Source organism: Ranitomeya imitator, unplaced genomic scaffold, assembly GCF_032444005.1.
Source record: "Ranitomeya imitator isolate aRanImi1 unplaced genomic scaffold, aRanImi1.pri SCAFFOLD_486, whole genome shotgun sequence".
NCBI lineage: Eukaryota > Metazoa > Chordata > Amphibia > Anura > Dendrobatidae > Ranitomeya > Ranitomeya imitator.
In genome coordinates, this window is record NW_027194649.1 from 1 (window position 1) to 25687 (window position 25687).

The 25687-nt window shown below is 47.0% G+C and overlaps 19 non-coding genes across 19 annotated transcripts; all 19 read right to left on the minus strand.

Moving 5' to 3' along the window:
* Positions 1-153: 153 nt before the first annotated feature.
* Positions 154-344, minus strand: LOC138656148 (U2 spliceosomal RNA). Its single transcript, XR_011316740.1, has one exon. It is a non-coding gene; the product is annotated as a U2 spliceosomal RNA (small nuclear RNA).
* A 1213-nt stretch (positions 345-1557) lies between these two features.
* LOC138656192 (U2 spliceosomal RNA) lies at positions 1558-1748 on the minus strand. The gene has a single exon (XR_011316782.1). It is a non-coding gene; the product is annotated as a U2 spliceosomal RNA (small nuclear RNA).
* Positions 1749-2961: 1213 nt separating this feature from the next.
* On the minus strand, positions 2962-3152 carry LOC138656203 (U2 spliceosomal RNA). The gene has a single exon (XR_011316793.1). It is a non-coding gene; the product is annotated as a U2 spliceosomal RNA (small nuclear RNA).
* A 1213-nt stretch (positions 3153-4365) lies between these two features.
* Positions 4366-4556, minus strand: LOC138656215 (U2 spliceosomal RNA). The gene has a single exon (XR_011316804.1). It is a non-coding gene; the product is annotated as a U2 spliceosomal RNA (small nuclear RNA).
* A 1212-nt stretch (positions 4557-5768) lies between these two features.
* On the minus strand, positions 5769-5959 carry LOC138656227 (U2 spliceosomal RNA). Its single transcript, XR_011316815.1, has one exon. It is a non-coding gene; the product is annotated as a U2 spliceosomal RNA (small nuclear RNA).
* Positions 5960-7172: 1213 nt separating this feature from the next.
* LOC138656155 (U2 spliceosomal RNA) lies at positions 7173-7363 on the minus strand. The gene has a single exon (XR_011316746.1). It is a non-coding gene; the product is annotated as a U2 spliceosomal RNA (small nuclear RNA).
* Positions 7364-8578: 1215 nt separating this feature from the next.
* On the minus strand, positions 8579-8769 carry LOC138656166 (U2 spliceosomal RNA). The gene has a single exon (XR_011316758.1). It is a non-coding gene; the product is annotated as a U2 spliceosomal RNA (small nuclear RNA).
* Positions 8770-9982: 1213 nt separating this feature from the next.
* Positions 9983-10173, minus strand: LOC138656178 (U2 spliceosomal RNA). Its single transcript, XR_011316769.1, has one exon. It is a non-coding gene; the product is annotated as a U2 spliceosomal RNA (small nuclear RNA).
* Positions 10174-11386: 1213 nt separating this feature from the next.
* Positions 11387-11577, minus strand: LOC138656185 (U2 spliceosomal RNA). The gene has a single exon (XR_011316775.1). It is a non-coding gene; the product is annotated as a U2 spliceosomal RNA (small nuclear RNA).
* A 1213-nt stretch (positions 11578-12790) lies between these two features.
* On the minus strand, positions 12791-12981 carry LOC138656186 (U2 spliceosomal RNA). The gene has a single exon (XR_011316776.1). It is a non-coding gene; the product is annotated as a U2 spliceosomal RNA (small nuclear RNA).
* A 1214-nt stretch (positions 12982-14195) lies between these two features.
* Positions 14196-14386, minus strand: LOC138656187 (U2 spliceosomal RNA). The gene has a single exon (XR_011316777.1). It is a non-coding gene; the product is annotated as a U2 spliceosomal RNA (small nuclear RNA).
* Positions 14387-15599: 1213 nt separating this feature from the next.
* LOC138656188 (U2 spliceosomal RNA) lies at positions 15600-15790 on the minus strand. Its single transcript, XR_011316778.1, has one exon. It is a non-coding gene; the product is annotated as a U2 spliceosomal RNA (small nuclear RNA).
* Positions 15791-17003: 1213 nt separating this feature from the next.
* LOC138656189 (U2 spliceosomal RNA) lies at positions 17004-17194 on the minus strand. Its single transcript, XR_011316779.1, has one exon. It is a non-coding gene; the product is annotated as a U2 spliceosomal RNA (small nuclear RNA).
* A 1213-nt stretch (positions 17195-18407) lies between these two features.
* On the minus strand, positions 18408-18598 carry LOC138656190 (U2 spliceosomal RNA). The gene has a single exon (XR_011316780.1). It is a non-coding gene; the product is annotated as a U2 spliceosomal RNA (small nuclear RNA).
* A 1213-nt stretch (positions 18599-19811) lies between these two features.
* Positions 19812-20002, minus strand: LOC138656191 (U2 spliceosomal RNA). The gene has a single exon (XR_011316781.1). It is a non-coding gene; the product is annotated as a U2 spliceosomal RNA (small nuclear RNA).
* A 1214-nt stretch (positions 20003-21216) lies between these two features.
* Positions 21217-21407, minus strand: LOC138656193 (U2 spliceosomal RNA). The gene has a single exon (XR_011316783.1). It is a non-coding gene; the product is annotated as a U2 spliceosomal RNA (small nuclear RNA).
* Positions 21408-22620: 1213 nt separating this feature from the next.
* LOC138656194 (U2 spliceosomal RNA) lies at positions 22621-22811 on the minus strand. Its single transcript, XR_011316784.1, has one exon. It is a non-coding gene; the product is annotated as a U2 spliceosomal RNA (small nuclear RNA).
* Positions 22812-24024: 1213 nt separating this feature from the next.
* Positions 24025-24215, minus strand: LOC138656195 (U2 spliceosomal RNA). The gene has a single exon (XR_011316785.1). It is a non-coding gene; the product is annotated as a U2 spliceosomal RNA (small nuclear RNA).
* A 1213-nt stretch (positions 24216-25428) lies between these two features.
* LOC138656196 (U2 spliceosomal RNA) lies at positions 25429-25619 on the minus strand. The gene has a single exon (XR_011316786.1). It is a non-coding gene; the product is annotated as a U2 spliceosomal RNA (small nuclear RNA).
* Positions 25620-25687: the final 68 nt, after the last annotated feature.

Here is a 25687-nt window from a genome sequence, read left to right on the forward strand (position 1 = left end):
AATGTTGCAAACGGTCCAGTGAAACTGAGCAAATTGCTACATTTGCCACCTGAAACGTGCTTCTTTGACCCTGAAAAGAATTCTCAGAAAGTGTTAAATGACAACTTGCTGGGCTGATTTCAATTCAATCTGTTTTTGGAAACCGGATCAGAGAAGGGGTGCACTGTTCCCGGAGATACTGCAATAACGGGTCAATGCGTGGAGTGGACAGAGCAAGCTCCATTTCCAGCTCCCTGTTCTAAAAATCCATTTAATATATGGTCCCCAAATAGGGGACGTATCAGATATTAAACTGATAAGAACAGATACTACACTTGATCTTAGCCAAAAGGCCGAGAAGCGATAGCCTGAAATGGTTTGCCACTCCAGACGCCCCATGGCCCACAACCAGGACTCACTGTGGAGAGAGCCCAAAAGATGATTGCCCAGGGGAAGACATTTTTTTTCTAAACTCTGGATGCCTTCTCAAATGGCAGTTCTGGTGTGTGTGGGGGCGTGTGGGGGGTGTGTGGGGGTGTGTGGGGGTGTGTTCAATTTGGGCCCAACGCGTTTTTAAAAAATCTGCCTAACTCCGCCTAATCTGCATAACGCCGCCTGATCTGCATAACTCCGCCCATCTGAACACACCCTCCATCCCTTTGGCGCTCCAGAGTGCAACTATTAGTGCAAGTCTGCAAATTGCCCCTTTAAAAAAAAAAAAGACAATCCCCCTACCATGTGGTCTGCTGCTGTTCCAGCAGCAGACTGAAGACGGCGCCATTTTTCTCTGCCTTAGATAAGTCCAGAGCCCATTGTGACACGTGAGAGTTCCGGAGTCAATGGCTGAAGGCCCCATTGTGACAGCAGCAGCAGGTGAAGGTTCCGTGCATAGATTCTATCTACTGCAGGCGGGCAGGCAGCAGCAGCGCACCCAGTTGGTCAAAAGCATTAGAATACTACTCACACAGTACAAGACAAAATAGACAAGACTAGCACATTCAAGATCATCACAGACACCATTTTTCCTTCTTTATTGAAATACATATCATACACCACATAATTAAAAGTCAGTGGTCCACAAGAGGGAGCCAATGTTTTACAAAGGAATTTGTGCATGCGGTCACAAATGTAGTATGTATGGCCGAACTACTCGTAGGATACTTCAATTTAAACACTTCATGCTGACAGACAGCAGGCAGGCAGGCAGGCAGGCAGGCAGGCAGGCAGGCAGGCAGGCAGGCAGGCAGGGGCCTAATTTTGTAGATGGCACAATATATTAGCAACACTGTTACAAAGGCCTCATTCGGGCCTACATCTTAACACACCTGTTGCAACCAGCAAAGATTGCTTGATTGCTTGATTGATTGATTGCATATTGGATGCAATCCAATGCTGAACATGCACAGGTGAAAGCAAGGCACAGGAAATGTTGCAAACGGTCCAGTGAAACTGAGCAAATTGCTACATTTGCCACCTGAAACGTGCTTCTTTGACCCTGAAAAGAATTCTCAGAAAGTGTTAAATGACAACTTGCTGGGCTGATTTCAATTCAATCTGTTTTTGGAAACCGGATCAGAGAAGGGGTGCACTGTTCCCGGAGATACTGCAATAACGGGTCAATGCGTGGAGTGGACAGAGCAAGCTCCATTTCCAGCTCCCTGTTCTAAAAATCCATTTAATATATGGTCCCCAAATAGGGGACGTATCAGATATTAAACTGATAAGAACAGATACTACACTTGATCTTAGCCAAAAGGCCGAGAAGCGATAGCCTGAAATGGTTTGCCACTCCAGACGCCCCATGGCCCACAACCAGGACTCACTGTGGAGAGAGCCCAAAAGATGATTGCCCAGGGGAAGACATTTTTTTTCTAAACTCTGGATGCCTTCTCAAATGGCAGTTCTGGTGTGTGTGGGGGCGTGTGGGGGGTGTGTGGGGGTGTGTGGGGGTGTGTTCAATTTGGGCCCAACGCGTTTTTAAAAAATCTGCCTAACTCCGCCTAATCTGCATAACGCCGCCTGATCTGCATAACTCCGCCCATCTGAACACACCCTCCATCCCTTTGGCGCTCCAGAGTGCAACTATTAGTGCAAGTCTGCAAATTGCCCCTTTAAAAAAAAAAAAGACAATCCCCCTACCATGTGGTCTGCTGCTGTTCCAGCAGCAGACTGAAGACGGCGCCATTTTTCTCTGCCTTAGATAAGTCCAGAGCCCATTGTGACACGTGAGAGTTCCGGAGTCAATGGCTGAAGGCCCCATTGTGACAGCAGCAGCAGGTGAAGGTTCCGTGCATAGATTCTATCTACTGCAGGCGGGCAGGCAGCAGCAGCGCACCCAGTTGGTCAAAAGCATTAGAATACTACTCACACAGTACAAGACAAAATAGACAAGACTAGCACATTCAAGATCATCACAGACACCATTTTTCCTTCTTTATTGAAATACATATCATACACCACATAATTAAAAGTCAGTGGTCCACAAGAGGGAGCCAATGTTTTACAAAGGAATTTGTGCATGCGGTCACAAATGTAGTATGTATGGCCGAACTACTCGTAGGATACTTCAATTTAAACACTTCATGCTGACAGACAGCAGGCAGGCAGGCAGGCAGGCAGGCAGGCAGGCAGGCAGGCAGGCAGGCAGGCAGGGGCCTAATTTTGTAGATGGCACAATATATTAGCAACACTGTTACAAAGGCCTCATTCGGGCCTACATCTTAACACACCTGTTGCAACCAGCAAAGATTGCTTGATTGCTTGATTGATTGATTGCATATTGGATGCAATCCAATGCTGAACATGCACAGGTGAAAGCAAGGCACAGGAAATGTTGCAAACGGTCCAGTGAAACTGAGCAAATTGCTACATTTGCCACCTGAAACGTGCTTCTTTGACCCTGAAAAGAATTCTCAGAAAGTGTTAAATGACAACTTGCTGGGCTGATTTCAATTCAATCTGTTTTTGGAAACCGGATCAGAGAAGGGGTGCACTGTTCCCGGAGATACTGCAATAACGGGTCAATGCGTGGAGTGGACAGAGCAAGCTCCATTTCCAGCTCCCTGTTCTAAAAATCCATTTAATATATGGTCCCCAAATAGGGGACGTATCAGATATTAAACTGATAAGAACAGATACTACACTTGATCTTAGCCAAAAGGCCGAGAAGCGATAGCCTGAAATGGTTTGCCACTCCAGACGCCCCATGGCCCACAACCAGGACTCACTGTGGAGAGAGCCCAAAAGATGATTGCCCAGGGGAAGACATTTTTTTTCTAAACTCTGGATGCCTTCTCAAATGGCAGTTCTGGTGTGTGTGGGGGCGTGTGGGGGGTGTGTGGGGGTGTGTGGGGGTGTGTTCAATTTGGGCCCAACGCGTTTTTAAAAAATCTGCCTAACTCCGCCTAATCTGCATAACGCCGCCTGATCTGCATAACTCCGCCCATCTGAACACACCCTCCATCCCTTTGGCGCTCCAGAGTGCAACTATTAGTGCAAGTCTGCAAATTGCCCCTTTAAAAAAAAAAAAGACAATCCCCCTACCATGTGGTCTGCTGCTGTTCCAGCAGCAGACTGAAGACGGCGCCATTTTTCTCTGCCTTAGATAAGTCCAGAGCCCATTGTGACACGTGAGAGTTCCGGAGTCAATGGCTGAAGGCCCCATTGTGACAGCAGCAGCAGGTGAAGGTTCCGTGCATAGATTCTATCTACTGCAGGCGGGCAGGCAGCAGCAGCGCACCCAGTTGGTCAAAAGCATTAGAATACTACTCACACAGTACAAGACAAAATAGACAAGACTAGCACATTCAAGATCATCACAGACACCATTTTTCCTTCTTTATTGAAATACATATCATACACCACATAATTAAAAGTCAGTGGTCCACAAGAGGGAGCCAATGTTTTACAAAGGAATTTGTGCATGCGGTCACAAATGTAGTATGTATGGCCGAACTACTCGTAGGATACTTCAATTTAAACACTTCATGCTGACAGACAGCAGGCAGGCAGGCAGGCAGGCAGGCAGGCAGGCAGGCAGGCAGGCAGGCAGGCAGGGGCCTAATTTTGTAGATGGCACAATATATTAGCAACACTGTTACAAAGGCCTCATTCGGGCCTACATCTTAACACACCTGTTGCAACCAGCAAAGATTGCTTGATTGCTTGATTGATTGATTGCATATTGGATGCAATCCAATGCTGAACATGCACAGGTGAAAGCAAGGCACAGGAAATGTTGCAAACGGTCCAGTGAAACTGAGCAAATTGCTACATTTGCCACCTGAAACGTGCTTCTTTGACCCTGAAAAGAATTCTCAGAAAGTGTTAAATGACAACTTGCTGGGCTGATTTCAATTCAATCTGTTTTTGGAAACCGGATCAGAGAAGGGGTGCACTGTTCCCGGAGATACTGCAATAACGGGTCAATGCGTGGAGTGGACAGAGCAAGCTCCATTTCCAGCTCCCTGTTCTAAAAATCCATTTAATATATGGTCCCCAAATAGGGGACGTATCAGATATTAAACTGATAAGAACAGATACTACACTTGATCTTAGCCAAAAGGCCGAGAAGCGATAGCCTGAAATGGTTTGCCACTCCAGACGCCCCATGGCCCACAACCAGGACTCACTGTGGAGAGAGCCCAAAAGATGATTGCCCAGGGGAAGACATTTTTTTTCTAAACTCTGGATGCCTTCTCAAATGGCAGTTCTGGTGTGTGTGGGGGCGTGTGGGGGGTGTGTGGGGGTGTGTGGGGGTGTGTTCAATTTGGGCCCAACGCGTTTTTAAAAAATCTGCCTAACTCCGCCTAATCTGCATAACGCCGCCTGATCTGCATAACTCCGCCCATCTGAACACACCCTCCATCCCTTTGGCGCTCCAGAGTGCAACTATTAGTGCAAGTCTGCAAATTGCCCCTTTAAAAAAAAAAAGACAATCCCCCTACCATGTGGTCTGCTGCTGTTCCAGCAGCAGACTGAAGACGGCGCCATTTTTCTCTGCCTTAGATAAGTCCAGAGCCCATTGTGACACGTGAGAGTTCCGGAGTCAATGGCTGAAGGCCCCATTGTGACAGCAGCAGCAGGTGAAGGTTCCGTGCATAGATTCTATCTACTGCAGGCGGGCAGGCAGCAGCAGCGCACCCAGTTGGTCAAAAGCATTAGAATACTACTCACACAGTACAAGACAAAATAGACAAGACTAGCACATTCAAGATCATCACAGACACCATTTTTCCTTCTTTATTGAAATACATATCATACACCACATAATTAAAAGTCAGTGGTCCACAAGAGGGAGCCAATGTTTTACAAAGGAATTTGTGCATGCGGTCACAAATGTAGTATGTATGGCCGAACTACTCGTAGGATACTTCAATTTAAACACTTCATGCTGACAGACAGCAGGCAGGCAGGCAGGCAGGCAGGCAGGCAGGCAGGCAGGCAGGCAGGCAGGCAGGGGCCTAATTTTGTAGATGGCACAATATATTAGCAACACTGTTACAAAGGCCTCATTCGGGCCTACATCTTAACACACCTGTTGCAACCAGCAAAGATTGCTTGATTGCTTGATTGATTGATTGCATATTGGATGCAATCCAATGCTGAACATGCACAGGTGAAAGCAAGGCACAGGAAATGTTGCAAACGGTCCAGTGAAACTGAGCAAATTGCTACATTTGCCACCTGAAACGTGCTTCTTTGACCCTGAAAAGAATTCTCAGAAAGTGTTAAATGACAACTTGCTGGGCTGATTTCAATTCAATCTGTTTTTGGAAACCGGATCAGAGAAGGGGTGCACTGTTCCCGGAGATACTGCAATAACGGGTCAATGCGTGGAGTGGACAGAGCAAGCTCCATTTCCAGCTCCCTGTTCTAAAAATCCATTTAATATATGGTCCCCAAATAGGGGACGTATCAGATATTAAACTGATAAGAACAGATACTACACTTGATCTTAGCCAAAAGGCCGAGAAGCGATAGCCTGAAATGGTTTGCCACTCCAGACGCCCCATGGCCCACAACCAGGACTCACTGTGGAGAGAGCCCAAAAGATGATTGCCCAGGGGAAGACATTTTTTTTCTAAACTCTGGATGCCTTCTCAAATGGCAGTTCTGGTGTGTGTGGGGGCGTGTGGGGGGTGTGTGGGGGTGTGTGGGGGTGTGTTCAATTTGGGCCCAACGCGTTTTTAAAAAATCTGCCTAACTCCGCCTAATCTGCATAACGCCGCCTGATCTGCATAACTCCGCCCATCTGAACACACCCTCCATCCCTTTGGCGCTCCAGAGTGCAACTATTAGTGCAAGTCTGCAAATTGCCCCTTTAAAAAAAAAAAAGACAATCCCCCTACCATGTGGTCTGCTGCTGTTCCAGCAGCAGACTGAAGACGGCGCCATTTTTCTCTGCCTTAGATAAGTCCAGAGCCCATTGTGACACGTGAGAGTTCCGGAGTCAATGGCTGAAGGCCCCATTGTGACAGCAGCAGCAGGTGAAGGTTCCGTGCATAGATTCTATCTACTGCAGGCGGGCAGGCAGCAGCAGCGCACCCAGTTGGTCAAAAGCATTAGAATACTACTCACACAGTACAAGACAAAATAGACAAGACTAGCACATTCAAGATCATCACAGACACCATTTTTCCTTCTTTATTGAAATACATATCATACACCACATAATTAAAAGTCAGTGGTCCACAAGAGGGAGCCAATGTTTTACAAAGGAATTTGTGCATGCGGTCACAAATGTAGTATGTATGGCCGAACTACTCGTAGGATACTTCAATTTAAACACTTCATGCTGACAGACAGCAGGCAGGCAGGCAGGCAGGCAGGCAGGCAGGCAGGCAGGCAGGCAGGCAGGCAGGGGCCTAATTTTGTAGATGGCACAATATATTAGCAACACTGTTACAAAGGCCTCATTCGGGCCTACATCTTAACACACCTGTTGCAACCAGCAAAGATTGCTTGATTGCTTGATTGATTGATTGCATATTGGATGCAATCCAATGCTGAACATGCACAGGTGAAAGCAAGGCACAGGAAATGTTGCAAACGGTCCAGTGAAACTGAGCAAATTGCTACATTTGCCACCTGAAACGTGCTTCTTTGACCCTGAAAAGAATTCTCAGAAAGTGTTAAATGACAACTTGCTGGGCTGATTTCAATTCAATCTGTTTTTGGAAACCGGATCAGAGAAGGGGTGCACTGTTCCCGGAGATACTGCAATAACGGGTCAATGCGTGGAGTGGACAGAGCAAGCTCCATTTCCAGCTCCCTGTTCTAAAAATCCATTTAATATATGGTCCCCAAATAGGGGACGTATCAGATATTAAACTGATAAGAACAGATACTACACTTGATCTTAGCCAAAAGGCCGAGAAGCGATAGCCTGAAATGGTTTGCCACTCCAGACGCCCCATGGCCCACAACCAGGACTCACTGTGGAGAGAGCCCAAAAGATGATTGCCCAGGGGAAGACATTTTTTTTCTAAACTCTGGATGCCTTCTCAAATGGCAGTTCTGGTGTGTGTGGGGGCGTGTGGGGGGTGTGTGGGGGGGTGTGTGGGGGTGTGTTCAATTTGGGCCCAACGCGTTTTTAAAAAATCTGCCTAACTCCGCCTAATCTGCATAACGCCGCCTGATCTGCATAACTCCGCCCATCTGAACACACCCTCCATCCCTTTGGCGCTCCAGAGTGCAACTATTAGTGCAAGTCTGCAAATTGCCCCTTTAAAAAAAAAAAAGACAATCCCCCTACCATGTGGTCTGCTGCTGTTCCAGCAGCAGACTGAAGACGGCGCCATTTTTCTCTGCCTTAGATAAGTCCAGAGCCCATTGTGACACGTGAGAGTTCCGGAGTCAATGGCTGAAGGCCCCATTGTGACAGCAGCAGCAGGTGAAGGTTCCGTGCATAGATTCTATCTACTGCAGGCGGGCAGGCAGCAGCAGCGCACCCAGTTGGTCAAAAGCATTAGAATACTACTCACACAGTACAAGACAAAATAGACAAGACTAGCACATTCAAGATCATCACAGACACCATTTTTCCTTCTTTATTGAAATACATATCATACACCACATAATTAAAAGTCAGTGGTCCACAAGAGGGAGCCAATGTTTTACAAAGGAATTTGTGCATGCGGTCACAAATGTAGTATGTATGGCCGAACTACTCGTAGGATACTTCAATTTAAACACTTCATGCTGACAGACAGCAGGCAGGCAGGCAGGCAGGCAGGCAGGCAGGCAGGCAGGCAGGCAGGCAGGCAGGGGCCTAATTTTGTAGATGGCACAATATATTAGCAACACTGTTACAAAGGCCTCATTCGGGCCTACATCTTAACACACCTGTTGCAACCAGCAAAGATTGCTTGATTGCTTGATTGATTGATTGCATATTGGATGCAATCCAATGCTGAACATGCACAGGTGAAAGCAAGGCACAGGAAATGTTGCAAACGGTCCAGTGAAACTGAGCAAATTGCTACATTTGCCACCTGAAACGTGCTTCTTTGACCCTGAAAAGAATTCTCAGAAAGTGTTAAATGACAACTTGCTGGGCTGATTTCAATTCAATCTGTTTTTGGAAACCGGATCAGAGAAGGGGTGCACTGTTCCCGGAGATACTGCAATAACGGGTCAATGCGTGGAGTGGACAGAGCAAGCTCCATTTCCAGCTCCCTGTTCTAAAAATCCATTTAATATATGGTCCCCAAATAGGGGACGTATCAGATATTAAACTGATAAGAACAGATACTACACTTGATCTTAGCCAAAAGGCCGAGAAGCGATAGCCTGAAATGGTTTGCCACTCCAGACGCCCCATGGCCCACAACCAGGACTCACTGTGGAGAGAGCCCAAAAGATGATTGCCCAGGGGAAGACATTTTTTTTCTAAACTCTGGATGCCTTCTCAAATGGCAGTTCTGGTGTGTGTGGGGGCGTGTGGGGGGTGTGTGGGGGTGTGTGGGGGTGTGTTCAATTTGGGCCCAACGCGTTTTTAAAAAATCTGCCTAACTCCGCCTAATCTGCATAACGCCGCCTGATCTGCATAACTCCGCCCATCTGAACACACCCTCCATCCCTTTGGCGCTCCAGAGTGCAACTATTAGTGCAAGTCTGCAAATTGCCCCTTTAAAAAAAAAAAAGACAATCCCCCTACCATGTGGTCTGCTGCTGTTCCAGCAGCAGACTGAAGACGGCGCCATTTTTCTCTGCCTTAGATAAGTCCAGAGCCCATTGTGACACGTGAGAGTTCCGGAGTCAATGGCTGAAGGCCCCATTGTGACAGCAGCAGCAGGTGAAGGTTCCGTGCATAGATTCTATCTACTGCAGGCGGGCAGGCAGCAGCAGCGCACCCAGTTGGTCAAAAGCATTAGAATACTACTCACACAGTACAAGACAAAATAGACAAGACTAGCACATTCAAGATCATCACAGACACCATTTTTCCTTCTTTATTGAAATACATATCATACACCACATAATTAAAAGTCAGTGGTCCACAAGAGGGAGCCAATGTTTTACAAAGGAATTTGTGCATGCGGTCACAAATGTAGTATGTATGGCCGAACTACTCGTAGGATACTTCAATTTAAACACTTCATGCTGACAGACAGCAGGCAGGCAGGCAGGCAGGCAGGCAGGCAGGCAGGCAGGCAGGCAGGCAGGCAGGGGCCTAATTTTGTAGATGGCACAATATATTAGCAACACTGTTACAAAGGCCTCATTCGGGCCTACATCTTAACACACCTGTTGCAACCAGCAAAGATTGCTTGATTGCTTGATTGATTGATTGCATATTGGATGCAATCCAATGCTGAACATGCACAGGTGAAAGCAAGGCACAGGAAATGTTGCAAACGGTCCAGTGAAACTGAGCAAATTGCTACATTTGCCACCTGAAACGTGCTTCTTTGACCCTGAAAAGAATTCTCAGAAAGTGTTAAATGACAACTTGCTGGGCTGATTTCAATTCAATCTGTTTTTGGAAACCGGATCAGAGAAGGGGTGCACTGTTCCCGGAGATACTGCAATAACGGGTCAATGCGTGGAGTGGACAGAGCAAGCTCCATTTCCAGCTCCCTGTTCTAAAAATCCATTTAATATATGGTCCCCAAATAGGGGACGTATCAGATATTAAACTGATAAGAACAGATACTACACTTGATCTTAGCCAAAAGGCCGAGAAGCGATAGCCTGAAATGGTTTGCCACTCCAGACGCCCCATGGCCCACAACCAGGACTCACTGTGGAGAGAGCCCAAAAGATGATTGCCCAGGGGAAGACATTTTTTTTCTAAACTCTGGATGCCTTCTCAAATGGCAGTTCTGGTGTGTGTGGGGGCGTGTGGGGGGTGTGTGGGGGTGTGTGGGGGTGTGTTCAATTTGGGCCCAACGCGTTTTTAAAAAATCTGCCTAACTCCGCCTAATCTGCATAACGCCGCCTGATCTGCATAACTCCGCCCATCTGAACACACCCTCCATCCCTTTGGCGCTCCAGAGTGCAACTATTAGTGCAAGTCTGCAAATTGCCCCTTTAAAAAAAAAAAAGACAATCCCCCTACCATGTGGTCTGCTGCTGTTCCAGCAGCAGACTGAAGACGGCGCCATTTTTCTCTGCCTTAGATAAGTCCAGAGCCCATTGTGACACGTGAGAGTTCCGGAGTCAATGGCTGAAGGCCCCATTGTGACAGCAGCAGCAGGTGAAGGTTCCGTGCATAGATTCTATCTACTGCAGGCGGGCAGGCAGCAGCAGCGCACCCAGTTGGTCAAAAGCATTAGAATACTACTCACACAGTACAAGACAAAATAGACAAGACTAGCACATTCAAGATCATCACAGACACCATTTTTCCTTCTTTATTGAAATACATATCATACACCACATAATTAAAAGTCAGTGGTCCACAAGAGGGAGCCAATGTTTTACAAAGGAATTTGTGCATGCGGTCACAAATGTAGTATGTATGGCCGAACTACTCGTAGGATACTTCAATTTAAACACTTCATGCTGACAGACAGCAGGCAGGCAGGCAGGCAGGCAGGCAGGCAGGCAGGCAGGCAGGCAGGCAGGCAGGGGCCTAATTTTGTAGATGGCACAATATATTAGCAACACTGTTACAAAGGCCTCATTCGGGCCTACATCTTAACACACCTGTTGCAACCAGCAAAGATTGCTTGATTGCTTGATTGATTGATTGCATATTGGATGCAATCCAATGCTGAACATGCACAGGTGAAAGCAAGGCACAGGAAATGTTGCAAACGGTCCAGTGAAACTGAGCAAATTGCTACATTTGCCACCTGAAACGTGCTTCTTTGACCCTGAAAAGAATTCTCAGAAAGTGTTAAATGACAACTTGCTGGGCTGATTTCAATTCAATCTGTTTTTGGAAACCGGATCAGAGAAGGGGTGCACTGTTCCCGGAGATACTGCAATAACGGGTCAATGCGTGGAGTGGACAGAGCAAGCTCCATTTCCAGCTCCCTGTTCTAAAAATCCATTTAATATATGGTCCCCAAATAGGGGACGTATCAGATATTAAACTGATAAGAACAGATACTACACTTGATCTTAGCCAAAAGGCCGAGAAGCGATAGCCTGAAATGGTTTGCCACTCCAGACGCCCCATGGCCCACAACCAGGACTCACTGTGGAGAGAGCCCAAAAGATGATTGCCCAGGGGAAGACATTTTTTTTCTAAACTCTGGATGCCTTCTCAAATGGCAGTTCTGGTGTGTGTGGGGGCGTGTGGGGGGTGTGTGGGGGTGTGTGGGGGTGTGTTCAATTTGGGCCCAACGCGTTTTTAAAAAATCTGCCTAACTCCGCCTAATCTGCATAACGCCGCCTGATCTGCATAACTCCGCCCATCTGAACACACCCTCCATCCCTTTGGCGCTCCAGAGTGCAACTATTAGTGCAAGTCTGCAAATTGCCCCTTTAAAAAAAAAAAAGACAATCCCCCTACCATGTGGTCTGCTGCTGTTCCAGCAGCAGACTGAAGACGGCGCCATTTTTCTCTGCCTTAGATAAGTCCAGAGCCCATTGTGACACGTGAGAGTTCCGGAGTCAATGGCTGAAGGCCCCATTGTGACAGCAGCAGCAGGTGAAGGTTCCGTGCATAGATTCTATCTACTGCAGGCGGGCAGGCAGCAGCAGCGCACCCAGTTGGTCAAAAGCATTAGAATACTACTCACACAGTACAAGACAAAATAGACAAGACTAGCACATTCAAGATCATCACAGACACCATTTTTCCTTCTTTATTGAAATACATATCATACACCACATAATTAAAAGTCAGTGGTCCACAAGAGGGAGCCAATGTTTTACAAAGGAATTTGTGCATGCGGTCACAAATGTAGTATGTATGGCCGAACTACTCGTAGGATACTTCAATTTAAACACTTCATGCTGACAGACAGCAGGCAGGCAGGCAGGCAGGCAGGCAGGCAGGCAGGCAGGCAGGCAGGCAGGCAGGGGCCTAATTTTGTAGATGGCACAATATATTAGCAACACTGTTACAAAGGCCTCATTCGGGCCTACATCTTAACACACCTGTTGCAACCAGCAAAGATTGCTTGATTGCTTGATTGATTGATTGCATATTGGATGCAATCCAATGCTGAACATGCACAGGTGAAAGCAAGGCACAGGAAATGTTGCAAACGGTCCAGTGAAACTGAGCAAATTGCTACATTTGCCACCTGAAACGTGCTTCTTTGACCCTGAAAAGAATTCTCAGAAAGTGTTAAATGACAACTTGCTGGGCTGATTTCAATTCAATCTGTTTTTGGAAACCGGATCAGAGAAGGGGTGCACTGTTCCCGGAGATACTGCAATAACGGGTCAATGCGTGGAGTGGACAGAGCAAGCTCCATTTCCAGCTCCCTGTTCTAAAAATCCATTTAATATATGGTCCCCAAATAGGGGACGTATCAGATATTAAACTGATAAGAACAGATACTACACTTGATCTTAGCCAAAAGGCCGAGAAGCGATAGCCTGAAATGGTTTGCCACTCCAGACGCCCCATGGCCCACAACCAGGACTCACTGTGGAGAGAGCCCAAAAGATGATTGCCCAGGGGAAGACATTTTTTTTCTAAACTCTGGATGCCTTCTCAAATGGCAGTTCTGGTGTGTGTGGGGGCGTGTGGGGGGTGTGTGGGGGTGTGTGGGGGTGTGTTCAATTTGGGCCCAACGCGTTTTTAAAAAATCTGCCTAACTCCGCCTAATCTGCATAACGCCGCCTGATCTGCATAACTCCGCCCATCTGAACACACCCTCCATCCCTTTGGCGCTCCAGAGTGCAACTATTAGTGCAAGTCTGCAAATTGCCCCTTTAAAAAAAAAAAAGACAATCCACCCTACCATGTGGTCTGCTGCTGTTCCAGCAGCAGACTGAAGACGGCGCCATTTTTCTCTGCCTTAGATAAGTCCAGAGCCCATTGTGACACGTGAGAGTTCCGGAGTCAATGGCTGAAGGCCCCATTGTGACAGCAGCAGCAGGTGAAGGTTCCGTGCATAGATTCTATCTACTGCAGGCGGGCAGGCAGCAGCAGCGCACCCAGTTGGTCAAAAGCATTAGAATACTACTCACACAGTACAAGACAAAATAGACAAGACTAGCACATTCAAGATCATCACAGACACCATTTTTCCTTCTTTATTGAAATACATATCATACACCACATAATTAAAAGTCAGTGGTCCACAAGAGGGAGCCAATGTTTTACAAAGGAATTTGTGCATGCGGTCACAAATGTAGTATGTATGGCCGAACTACTCGTAGGATACTTCAATTTAAACACTTCATGCTGACAGACAGCAGGCAGGCAGGCAGGCAGGCAGGCAGGCAGGCAGGCAGGCAGGCAGGCAGGCAGGGGCCTAATTTTGTAGATGGCACAATATATTAGCAACACTGTTACAAAGGCCTCATTCGGGCCTACATCTTAACACACCTGTTGCAACCAGCAAAGATTGCTTGATTGCTTGATTGATTGATTGCATATTGGATGCAATCCAATGCTGAACATGCACAGGTGAAAGCAAGGCACAGGAAATGTTGCAAACGGTCCAGTGAAACTGAGCAAATTGCTACATTTGCCACCTGAAACGTGCTTCTTTGACCCTGAAAAGAATTCTCAGAAAGTGTTAAATGACAACTTGCTGGGCTGATTTCAATTCAATCTGTTTTTGGAAACCGGATCAGAGAAGGGGTGCACTGTTCCCGGAGATACTGCAATAACGGGTCAATGCGTGGAGTGGACAGAGCAAGCTCCATTTCCAGCTCCCTGTTCTAAAAATCCATTTAATATATGGTCCCCAAATAGGGGACGTATCAGATATTAAACTGATAAGAACAGATACTACACTTGATCTTAGCCAAAAGGCCGAGAAGCGATAGCCTGAAATGGTTTGCCACTCCAGACGCCCCATGGCCCACAACCAGGACTCACTGTGGAGAGAGCCCAAAAGATGATTGCCCAGGGGAAGACATTTTTTTTCTAAACTCTGGATGCCTTCTCAAATGGCAGTTCTGGTGTGTGTGGGGGCGTGTGGGGGGTGTGTGGGGGTGTGTGGGGGTGTGTTCAATTTGGGCCCAACGCGTTTTTAAAAAATCTGCCTAACTCCGCCTAATCTGCATAACGCCGCCTGATCTGCATAACTCCGCCCATCTGAACACACCCTCCATCCCTTTGGCGCTCCAGAGTGCAACTATTAGTGCAAGTCTGCAAATTGCCCCTTTAAAAAAAAAAAAGACAATCCCCCTACCATGTGGTCTGCTGCTGTTCCAGCAGCAGACTGAAGACGGCGCCATTTTTCTCTGCCTTAGATAAGTCCAGAGCCCATTGTGACACGTGAGAGTTCCGGAGTCAATGGCTGAAGGCCCCATTGTGACAGCAGCAGCAGGTGAAGGTTCCGTGCATAGATTCTATCTACTGCAGGCGGGCAGGCAGCAGCAGCGCACCCAGTTGGTCAAAAGCATTAGAATACTACTCACACAGTACAAGACAAAATAGACAAGACTAGCACATTCAAGATCATCACAGACACCATTTTTCCTTCTTTATTGAAATACATATCATACACCACATAATTAAAAGTCAGTGGTCCACAAGAGGGAGCCAATGTTTTACAAAGGAATTTGTGCATGCGGTCACAAATGTAGTATGTATGGCCGAACTACTCGTAGGATACTTCAATTTAAACACTTCATGCTGACAGACAGCAGGCAGGCAGGCAGGCAGGCAGGCAGGCAGGCAGGCAGGCAGGCAGGCAGGCAGGGGCCTAATTTTGTAGATGGCACAATATATTAGCAACACTGTTACAAAGGCCTCATTCGGGCCTACATCTTAACACACCTGTTGCAACCAGCAAAGATTGCTTGATTGCTTGATTGATTGATTGCATATTGGATGCAATCCAATGCTGAACATGCACAGGTGAAAGCAAGGCACAGGAAATGTTGCAAACGGTCCAGTGAAACTGAGCAAATTGCTACATTTGCCACCTGAAACGTGCTTCTTTGACCCTGAAAAGAATTCTCAGAAAGTGTTAAATGACAACTTGCTGGGCTGATTTCAATTCAATCTGTTTTTGGAAACCGGATCAGAGAAGGGGTGCACTGTTCCCGGAGATACTGCAATAACGGGTCAATGCGTGGAGTGGACAGAGCAAGCTCCATTTCCAGCTCCCTGTTCTAAAAATCCATTTAATATATGGTCCCCAAATAGGGGACGTATCAGATATTAAACTGATAAGAACAGATACTACACTTGATCTTAGCCAAAAGGCCGAGAAGCGATAGCCTGAAATGGTTTGCCACTCCAGACGCCCCATGGCCCACAACCAGGACTCACTGTGGAGAGAGCCCAAAAGATGATTGCCCAGGGGAAGACATTTTTTTTCTAAACTCTGGATGCCTTCTCAAATGGCAGTTCTGGTGTGTGTGGGGGCGTGTGGGGGGTGTGTGGGGGTGTGTGGGGGTGTGTTCAATTTGGGCCCAACGCGTTTTTAAAAAATCTGCCTAACTCCGCCTAATCTGCATAACGCCGCCTGATCTGCATAACTCCGCCCATCTGAACACACCCTCCATCCCTTTGGCGCTCCAGAGTGCAACTATTAGTGCAAGTCTGCAAATTGCCCCTTTAAAAAAAAAAAAGACAATCCCCCTACCATGTGGTCTGCTGCTGTTCCAGCAGCAGACTGAAGACGGCGCCATTTTTCTCTGCCTTAGATAAGTCCAGAGCCCATTGTGACACGTGAGAGTTCCGGAGTCAATGGCTGAAGGCCCCATTGTGACAGCAGCAGCAGGTGAAGGTTCCGTGCATAGATTCTATCTACTGCAGGCGGGCAGGCAGCAGCAGCGCACCCAGTTGGTCAAAAGCATTAGAATACTACTCACACAGTACAAGACAAAATAGACAAGACTAGCACATTCAAGATCATCACAGACACCATTTTTCCTTCTTTATTGAAATACATATCATACACCACATAATTAAAAGTCAGTGGTCCACAAGAGGGAGCCAATGTTTTACAAAGGAATTTGTGCATGCGGTCACAAATGTAGTATGTATGGCCGAACTACTCGTAGGATACTTCAATTTAAACACTTCATGCTGACAGACAGCAGGCAGGCAGGCAGGCAGGCAGGCAGGCAGGCAGGCAGGCAGGCAGGCAGGCAGGGGCCTAATTTTGTAGATGGCACAATATATTAGCAACACTGTTACAAAGGCCTCATTCGGGCCTACATCTTAACACACCTGTTGCAACCAGCAAAGATTGCTTGATTGCTTGATTGATTGATTGCATATTGGATGCAATCCAATGCTGAACATGCACAGGTGAAAGCAAGGCACAGGAAATGTTGCAAACGGTCCAGTGAAACTGAGCAAATTGCTACATTTGCCACCTGAAACGTGCTTCTTTGACCCTGAAAAGAATTCTCAGAAAGTGTTAAATGACAACTTGCTGGGCTGATTTCAATTCAATCTGTTTTTGGAAACCGGATCAGAGAAGGGGTGCACTGTTCCCGGAGATACTGCAATAACGGGTCAATGCGTGGAGTGGACAGAGCAAGCTCCATTTCCAGCTCCCTGTTCTAAAAATCCATTTAATATATGGTCCCCAAATAGGGGACGTATCAGATATTAAACTGATAAGAACAGATACTACACTTGATCTTAGCCAAAAGGCCGAGAAGCGATAGCCTGAAATGGTTTGCCACTCCAGACGCCCCATGGCCCACAACCAGGACTCACTGTGGAGAGAGCCCAAAAGATGATTGCCCAGGGGAAGACATTTTTTTTCTAAACTCTGGATGCCTTCTCAAATGGCAGTTCTGGTGTGTGTGGGGGCGTGTGGGGGGTGTGTGGGGGTGTGTGGGGGTGTGTTCAATTTGGGCCCAACGCGTTTTTAAAAAATCTGCCTAACTCCGCCTAATCTGCATAACGCCGCCTGATCTGCATAACTCCGCCCATCTGAACACACCCTCCATCCCTTTGGCGCTCCAGAGTGCAACTATTAGTGCAAGTCTGCAAATTGCCCCTTTAAAAAAAAAAAAGACAATCCCCCTACCATGTGGTCTGCTGCTGTTCCAGCAGCAGACTGAAGACGGCGCCATTTTTCTCTGCCTTAGATAAGTCCAGAGCCCATTGTGACACGTGAGAGTTCCGGAGTCAATGGCTGAAGGCCCCATTGTGACAGCAGCAGCAGGTGAAGGTTCCGTGCATAGATTCTATCTACTGCAGGCGGGCAGGCAGCAGCAGCGCACCCAGTTGGTCAAAAGCATTAGAATACTACTCACACAGTACAAGACAAAATAGACAAGACTAGCACATTCAAGATCATCACAGACACCATTTTTCCTTCTTTATTGAAATACATATCATACACCACATAATTAAAAGTCAGTGGTCCACAAGAGGGAGCCAATGTTTTACAAAGGAATTTGTGCATGCGGTCACAAATGTAGTATGTATGGCCGAACTACTCGTAGGATACTTCAATTTAAACACTTCATGCTGACAGACAGCAGGCAGGCAGGCAGGCAGGCAGGCAGGCAGGCAGGCAGGCAGGCAGGCAGGCAGGGGCCTAATTTTGTAGATGGCACAATATATTAGCAACACTGTTACAAAGGCCTCATTCGGGCCTACATCTTAACACACCTGTTGCAACCAGCAAAGATTGCTTGATTGCTTGATTGATTGATTGCATATTGGATGCAATCCAATGCTGAACATGCACAGGTGAAAGCAAGGCACAGGAAATGTTGCAAACGGTCCAGTGAAACTGAGCAAATTGCTACATTTGCCACCTGAAACGTGCTTCTTTGACCCTGAAAAGAATTCTCAGAAAGTGTTAAATGACAACTTGCTGGGCTGATTTCAATTCAATCTGTTTTTGGAAACCGGATCAGAGAAGGGGTGCACTGTTCCCGGAGATACTGCAATAACGGGTCAATGCGTGGAGTGGACAGAGCAAGCTCCATTTCCAGCTCCCTGTTCTAAAAATCCATTTAATATATGGTCCCCAAATAGGGGACGTATCAGATATTAAACTGATAAGAACAGATACTACACTTGATCTTAGCCAAAAGGCCGAGAAGCGATAGCCTGAAATGGTTTGCCACTCCAGACGCCCCATGGCCCACAACCAGGACTCACTGTGGAGAGAGCCCAAAAGATGATTGCCCAGGGGAAGACATTTTTTTTCTAAACTCTGGATGCCTTCTCAAATGGCAGTTCTGGTGTGTGTGGGGGCGTGTGGGGGGTGTGTGGGGGTGTGTGGGGGTGTGTTCAATTTGGGCCCAACGCGTTTTTAAAAAATCTGCCTAACTCCGCCTAATCTGCATAACGCCGCCTGATCTGCATAACTCCGCCCATCTGAACACACCCTCCATCCCTTTGGCGCTCCAGAGTGCAACTATTAGTGCAAGTCTGCAAATTGCCCCTTTAAAAAAAAAAAAGACAATCCCCCTACCATGTGGTCTGCTGCTGTTCCAGCAGCAGACTGAAGACGGCGCCATTTTTCTCTGCCTTAGATAAGTCCAGAGCCCATTGTGACACGTGAGAGTTCCGGAGTCAATGGCTGAAGGCCCCATTGTGACAGCAGCAGCAGGTGAAGGTTCCGTGCATAGATTCTATCTACTGCAGGCGGGCAGGCAGCAGCAGCGCACCCAGTTGGTCAAAAGCATTAGAATACTACTCACACAGTACAAGACAAAATAGACAAGACTAGCACATTCAAGATCATCACAGACACCATTTTTCCTTCTTTATTGAAATACATATCATACACCACATAATTAAAAGTCAGTGGTCCACAAGAGGGAGCCAATGTTTTACAAAGGAATTTGTGCATGCGGTCACAAATGTAGTATGTATGGCCGAACTACTCGTAGGATACTTCAATTTAAACACTTCATGCTGACAGACAGCAGGCAGGCAGGCAGGCAGGCAGGCAGGCAGGCAGGCAGGCAGGCAGGCAGGCAGGGGCCTAATTTTGTAGATGGCACAATATATTAGCAACACTGTTACAAAGGCCTCATTCGGGCCTACATCTTAACACACCTGTTGCAACCAGCAAAGATTGCTTGATTGCTTGATTGATTGATTGCATATTGGATGCAATCCAATGCTGAACATGCACAGGTGAAAGCAAGGCACAGGAAATGTTGCAAACGGTCCAGTGAAACTGAGCAAATTGCTACATTTGCCACCTGAAACGTGCTTCTTTGACCCTGAAAAGAATTCTCAGAAAGTGTTAAATGACAACTTGCTGGGCTGATTTCAATTCAATCTGTTTTTGGAAACCGGATCAGAGAAGGGGTGCACTGTTCCCGGAGATACTGCAATAACGGGTCAATGCGTGGAGTGGACAGAGCAAGCTCCATTTCCAGCTCCCTGTTCTAAAAATCCATTTAATATATGGTCCCCAAATAGGGGACGTATCAGATATTAAACTGATAAGAACAGATACTACACTTGATCTTAGCCAAAAGGCCGAGAAGCGATAGCCTGAAATGGTTTGCCACTCCAGACGCCCCATGGCCCACAACCAGGACTCACTGTGGAGAGAGCCCAAAAGATGATTGCCCAGGGGAAGACATTTTTTTTCTAAACTCTGGATGCCTTCTCAAATGGCAGTTCTGGTGTGTGTGGGGGCGTGTGGGGGGTGTGTGGGGGTGTGTGGGGGTGTGTTCAATTTGGGCCCAACGCGTTTTTAAAAAATCTGCCTAACTCCGCCTAATCTGCATAACGCCGCCTGATCTGCATAACTCCGCCCATCTGAACACACCCTCCATCCCTTTGGCGCTCCAGAGTGCAACTATTAGTGCAAGTCTGCAAATTGCCCCTTTAAAAAAAAAAAAGACAATCCCCCTACCATGTGGTCTGCTGCTGTTCCAGCAGCAGACTGAAGACGGCGCCATTTTTCTCTGCCTTAGATAAGTCCAGAGCCCATTGTGACACGTGAGAGTTCCGGAGTCAATGGCTGAAGGCCCCATTGTGACAGCAGCAGCAGGTGAAGGTTCCGTGCATAGATTCTATCTACTGCAGGCGGGCAGGCAGCAGCAGCGCACCCAGTTGGTCAAAAGCATTAGAATACTACTCACACAGTACAAGACAAAATAGACAAGACTAGCACATTCAAGATCATCACAGACACCATTTTTCCTTCTTTATTGAAATACATATCATACACCACATAATTAAAAGTCAGTGGTCCACAAGAGGGAGCCAATGTTTTACAAAGGAATTTGTGCATGCGGTCACAAATGTAGTATGTATGGCCGAACTACTCGTAGGATACTTCAATTTAAACACTTCATGCTGACAGACAGCAGGCAGGCAGGCAGGCAGGCAGGCAGGCAGGCAGGCAGGCAGGCAGGCAGGCAGGGGCCTAATTTTGTAGATGGCACAATATATTAGCAACACTGTTACAAAGGCCTCATTCGGGCCTACATCTTAACACACCTGTTGCAACCAGCAAAGATTGCTTGATTGCTTGATTGATTGATTGCATATTGGATGCAATCCAATGCTGAACATGCACAGGTGAAAGCAAGGCACAGGAAATGTTGCAAACGGTCCAGTGAAACTGAGCAAATTGCTACATTTGCCACCTGAAACGTGCTTCTTTGACCCTGAAAAGAATTCTCAGAAAGTGTTAAAATGACAACTTGCTGGGCTGATTTCAATTCAATCTGTTTTTGGAAACCGGATCAGAGAAGGGGTGCACTGTTCCCGGAGATACTGCAATAACGGGTCAATGCGTGGAGTGGACAGAGCAAGCTCCATTTCCAGCTCCCTGTTCTAAAAATCCATTTAATATATGGTCCCCAAATAGGGGACGTATCAGATATTAAACTGATAAGAACAGATACTACACTTGATCTTAGCCAAAAGGCCGAGAAGCGATAGCCTGAAATGGTTTGCCACTCCAGACGCCCCATGGCCCACAACCAGGACTCACTGTGGAGAGAGCCCAAAAGATGATTGCCCAGGGGAAGACATTTTTTTTCTAAACTCTGGATGCCTTCTCAAATGGCAGTTCTGGTGTGTGTGGGGGCGTGTGGGGGGTGTGTGGGGGTGTGTGGGGGTGTGTTCAATTTGGGCCCAACGCGTTTTTAAAAAATCTGCCTAACTCCGCCTAATCTGCATAACGCCGCCTGATCTGCATAACTCCGCCCATCTGAACACACCCTCCATCCCTTTGGCGCTCCAGAGTGCAACTATTAGTGCAAGTCTGCAAATTGCCCCTTTAAAAAAAAAAAAGACAATCCCCCTACCATGTGGTCTGCTGCTGTTCCAGCAGCAGACTGAAGACGGCGCCATTTTTCTCTGCCTTAGATAAGTCCAGAGCCCATTGTGACACGTGAGAGTTCCGGAGTCAATGGCTGAAGGCCCCATTGTGACAGCAGCAGCAGGTGAAGGTTCCGTGCATAGATTCTATCTACTGCAGGCGGGCAGGCAGCAGCAGCGCACCCAGTTGGTCAAAAGCATTAGAATACTACTCACACAGTACAAGACAAAATAGACAAGACTAGCACATTCAAGATCATCACAGACACCATTTTTCCTTCTTTATTGAAATACATATCATACACCACATAATTAAAAGTCAGTGGTCCACAAGAGGGAGCCAATGTTTTACAAAGGAATTTGTGCATGCGGTCACAAATGTAGTATGTATGGCCGAACTACTCGTAGGATACTTCAATTTAAACACTTCATGCTGACAGACAGCAGGCAGGCAGGCAGGCAGGCAGGCAGGCAGGCAGGCAGGCAGGCAGGCAGGCAGGGGCCTAATTTTGTAGATGGCACAATATATTAGCAACACTGTTACAAAGGCCTCATTCGGGCCTACATCTTAACACACCTGTTGCAACCAGCAAAGATTGCTTGATTGCTTGATTGATTGATTGCATATTGGATGCAATCCAATGCTGAACATGCACAGGTGAAAGCAAGGCACAGGAAATGTTGCAAACGGTCCAGTGAAACTGAGCAAATTGCTACATTTGCCACCTGAAACGTGCTTCTTTGACCCTGAAAAGAATTCTCAGAAAGTGTTAAATGACAACTTGCTGGGCTGATTTCAATTCAATCTGTTTTTGGAAACCGGATCAGAGAAGGGGTGCACTGTTCCCGGAGATACTGCAATAACGGGTCAATGCGTGGAGTGGACAGAGCAAGCTCCATTTCCAGCTCCCTGTTCTAAAAATCCATTTAATATATGGTCCCCAAATAGGGGACGTATCAGATATTAAACTGATAAGAACAGATACTACACTTGATCTTAGCCAAAAGGCCGAGAAGCGATAGCCTGAAATGGTTTGCCACTCCAGACGCCCCATGGCCCACAACCAGGACTCACTGTGGAGAGAGCCCAAAAGATGATTGCCCAGGGGAAGACATTTTTTTTCTAAACTCTGGATGCCTTCTCAAATGGCAGTTCTGGTGTGTGTGGGGGCGTGTGGGGGGTGTGTGGGGGTGTGTGGGGGTGTGTTCAATTTGGGCCCAACGCGTTTTTAAAAAATCTGCCTAACTCCGCCTAATCTGCATAACGCCGCCTGATCTGCATAACTCCGCCCATCTGAACACACCCTCCATCCCTTTGGCGCTCCAGAGTGCAACTATTAGTGCAAGTCTGCAAATTGCCCCTTTAAAAAAAAAAAAGACAATCCCCCTACCATGTGGTCTGCTGCTGTTCCAGCAGCAGACTGAAGACGGCGCCATTTTTCTCTGCCTTAGATAAGTCCAGAGCCCATTGTGACACGTGAGAGTTCCGGAGTCAATGGCTGAAGGCCCCATTGTGACAGCAGCAGCAGGTGAAGGTTCCGTGCATAGATTCTATCTACTGCAGGCGGGCAGGCAGCAGCAGCGCACCCAGTTGGTCAAAAGCATTAGAATACTACTCACACAGTACAAGACAAAATAGACAAGACTAGCACATTCAAGATCATCACAGACACCATTTTTCCTTCTTTATTGAAATACATATCATACACCACATAATTAAAAGTCAGTGGTCCACAAGAGGGAGCCAATGTTTTACAAAGGAATTTGTGCATGCGGTCACAAATGTAGTATGTATGGCCGAACTACTCGTAGGATACTTCAATTTAAACACTTCATGCTGACAGACAGCAGGCAGGCAGGCAGGCAGGCAGGCAGGCAGGCAGGCAGGCAGGCAGGCAGGCAGGGGCCTAATTTTGTAGATGGCACAATATATTAGCAACACTGTTACAAAGGCCTCATTCGGGCCTACATCTTAACACACCTGTTGCAACCAGCAAAGATTGCTTGATTGCTTGATTGATTGATTGCATATTGGATGCAATCCAATGCTGAACATGCACAGGTGAAAGCAAGGCACAGGAAATGTTGCAAACGGTCCAGTGAAACTGAGCAAATTGCTACATTTGCCACCTGAAACGTGCTTCTTTGACCCTGAAAAGAATTCTCAGAAAGTGTTAAATGACAACTTGCTGGGCTGATTTCAATTCAATCTGTTTTTGGAAACCGGATCAGAGAAGGGGTGCACTGTTCCCGGAGATACTGCAATAACGGGTCAATGCGTGGAGTGGACAGAGCAAGCTCCATTTCCAGCTCCCTGTTCTAAAAATCCATTTAATATATGGTCCCCAAATAGGGGACGTATCAGATATTAAACTGATAAGAACAGATACTACACTTGATCTTAGCCAAAAGGCCGAGAAGCGATAGCCTGAAATGGTTTGCCACTCCAGACGCCCCATGGCCCACAACCAGGACTCACTGTGGAGAGAGCCCAAAAGATGATTGCCCAGGGGAAGACATTTTTTTTCTAAACTCTGGATGCCTTCTCAAATGGCAGTTCTGGTGTGTGTGGGGGCGTGTGGGGGGTGTGTGGGGGTGTGTGGGGGTGTGTTCAATTTGGGCCCAACGCGTTTTTAAAAAATCTGCCTAACTCCGCCTAATCTGCATAACGCCGCCTGATCTGCATAACTCCGCCCATCTGAACACACCCTCCATCCCTTTGGCGCTCCAGAGTGCAACTATTAGTGCAAGTCTGCAAATTGCCCCTTTAAAAAAAAAAAAGACAATCCCCCTACCATGTGGTCTGCTGCTGTTCCAGCAGCAGACTGAAGACGGCGCCATTTTTCTCTGCCTTAGATAAGTCCAGAGCCCATTGTGACACGTGAGAGTTCCGGAGTCAATGGCTGAAGGCCCCATTGTGACAGCAGCAGCAGGTGAAGGTTCCGTGCATAGATTCTATCTACTGCAGGCGGGCAGGCAGCAGCAGCGCACCCAGTTGGTCAAAAGCATTAGAATACTACTCACACAGTACAAGACAAAATAGACAAGACTAGCACATTCAAGATCATCACAGACACCATTTTTCCTTCTTTATTGAAATACATATCATACACCACATAATTAAAAGTCAGTGGTCCACAAGAGGGAGCCAATGTTTTACAAAGGAATTTGTGCATGCGGTCACAAATGTAGTATGTATGGCCGAACTACTCGTAGGATACTTCAATTTAAACACTTCATGCTGACAGACAGCAGGCAGGCAGGCAGGCAGGCAGGCAGGCAGGCAGGCAGGCAGGCAGGCAGGCAGGGGCCTAATTTTGTAGATGGCACAATATATTAGCAACACTGTTACAAAGGCCTCATTCGGGCCTACATCTTAACACACCTGTTGCAACCAGCAAAGATTGCTTGATTGCTTGATTGATTGATTGCATATTGGATGCAATCCAATGCTGAACATGCACAGGTGAAAGCAAGGCACAGGAAATGTTGCAAACGGTCCAGTGAAACTGAGCAAATTGCTACATTTGCCACCTGAAACGTGCTTCTTTGACCCTGAAAAGAATTCTCAGAAAGTGTTAAATGACAACTTGCTGGGCTGATTTCAATTCAATCTGTTTTTGGAAACCGGATCAGAGAAGGGGTGCACTGTTCCCGGAGATACTGCAATAACGGGTCAATGCGTGGAGTGGACAGAGCAAGCTCCATTTCCAGCTCCCTGTTCTAAAAATCCATTTAATATATGGTCCCCAAATAGGGGACGTATCAGATATTAAACTGATAAGAACAGATACTACACTTGATCTTAGCCAAAAGGCCGAGAAGCGATAGCCTGAAATGGTTTGCCACTCCAGACGCCCCATGGCCCACAACCAGGACTCACTGTGGAGAGAGCCC